Below are 2,154 nucleotides of genomic sequence, written 5' to 3' on the forward strand. Positions count from 1 at the left end.
ACGTGGGCATGCTCCCAGAGCCCCCTCAACTCGGAGAATAAGGCCTACAAGAACAGGCGAACGTCTTGCAGCTCTTACCCGAGTTAAAAACTAATCGCGAAACAATGTTAGCTGGAGTGAAAACTCAGAACATTTTCCTGTGATAATTACAGGAGTCCAACCTTTACGCGCAAGGAGGGCGGCATGAAGAAGGTGGACGCTTTCACGCTTCTTTTTTACTCGTTGTGGAGACGTTGTTACACATGTTTCAAATTCAAAAACTTGCTTTTTGTTCCACTTCTTTGCAGCTTTTTTGAGGCTTTTGGCGCTCCCCTTCCCAGGAACCTGCTAGGGAGAAAGGCAGACGGGCTAATGAGCCCCCTCCATGGCCCCGCCAAAAGCCCAGAAAGTCCACAAGAAAAATACATCTCCCTAAGTGCTCGCTGACACTCTAAAATACCCAATCCAACGGTAGCACTATGCTATGGACCATTTCTTGTACGAACACATACAGTCCAGACAACTGTTACATGAAACAGGCCCTGTGATAAGCAGTGTAGTACTACGTGCGTCACCACTATAGAACCATGGGGGGGGGTCCCGGGAGACACTAACATCTCCGTCAGCTCAGCTGGGACGCTGTAGATTATATTTAGTTGATTACATAAAACATTTCAATAACTTTTGATGTAAGAAATCCCAATTTGTCTTAACCAAAATCGTCAGATTCCAAATTATCTGGAAGCCCTTTGGCAACAACTCTGCTACCAACTCCTCTGTTGCGTGTGGTGGACTCGTTGCTAAAAAAAACGGCTAAAAGACACATCCAAAATCGCTGTTAGTTTGCCCGATGAAGATAAGAAGATTTTTATGCAGCCCCCATGGTGGGACTTCCCTCGTTACAGCACTTCACATTTCATCACAACAACATATTTGTCTTTGGCAGACTTTATTTGGCTAGACTTTCTAATCACTGCATTTTGGATTTGTAACCACCACTTACTTTTGGATTTTTCCAGTTTTCAATCACATCAATTTAGAAAGAAAGCATCTTATCTCCCTATAGTAAAACTATCATTTAATATCTGTGAGCTACATCGATCAATCTCATTTTATTTATACAGCACCTTACAGCAACCACAGTTGTCCAGAGTGCGTCACATCACCAAGAATAAACAACACAACATTCAATAAACATTAGCATAGAAAACAGCAAAACAGAAAGTCAATTTCATGCGACAATCACATGTCACTCCCAATTTTTACAGTTTGCTTTGCGCATGAAGTTTCAAAGCTCCCAGACCGTAAAGACAGATTGTTTGACGTGAATGTTTTGCTGAAGACAATCATTTTTGCCTCATTCAGGTCAGGAAGTTCCAGAGAGCCGCGACTTTGATCTCATTAATTGCATTAAGGAGGCTGTTGGGTGCAACCTGTCATTGGGATTGTGAGGCATATAATGTGCGGGTCATCTGCATAACATGAAATGACAGGTTGTGCTTGTCGATTACGGCGCTCTAATGGCAACATATATAAAGAAACAGAACAGGGGCCATATAATAGAACCCTGGGGCACTCCGCAATAGAGAGGCGCAGACGATGGAGAAATCACGCCATTGCGACACGAGAAACCCCTTAAGTGTCAAATAAGACTGACCATTTAAGTGCAGAGCCTTGAACGCCCCGCAAAATGCTCAAGCTAAGCAGCAGGTGAAATATAAGTAACTTCTGCGTGAAGGAACTGGTTTTAAACTGATCCTCACCTGCGCGTCTCCAGGACCCCCTCTCTCCTCCAAAGGACCTTCTTCGCTTTTGGGGCCTCTGCATTTTCCCTTTATATAACACCGTCCTTCTGTCCAGCACGTCTATATTCACCGCTGCAGACGTACAGTTTTATCCCGTGGTAAACACAAAACAAGTTGCTGAACAACTACACAGTCTATGCCTGGCTCTATTGGCTAAATCACTCCGCTTAAAACTTAATGAAAGCTGTTTTCTATGCTTCATGTTTATTGAATGTTGTGTTTGTTTATTCTTGGTTGATGTGAAGCACTCTGGACAACTGCTGGTTGCTGTAAGGTGCTGTATAAATAAATATTGATTGATTGATCGATTTAGCTCACAGATATTTAAATGATAGTTTTCCTATTAATGGAGTAAAGATGCTTTCTTCCT

Source organism: Etheostoma spectabile, chromosome 3, assembly GCF_008692095.1.
Source record: "Etheostoma spectabile isolate EspeVRDwgs_2016 chromosome 3, UIUC_Espe_1.0, whole genome shotgun sequence".
NCBI classification, from domain to species: domain Eukaryota; kingdom Metazoa; phylum Chordata; class Actinopteri; order Perciformes; family Percidae; genus Etheostoma; species Etheostoma spectabile.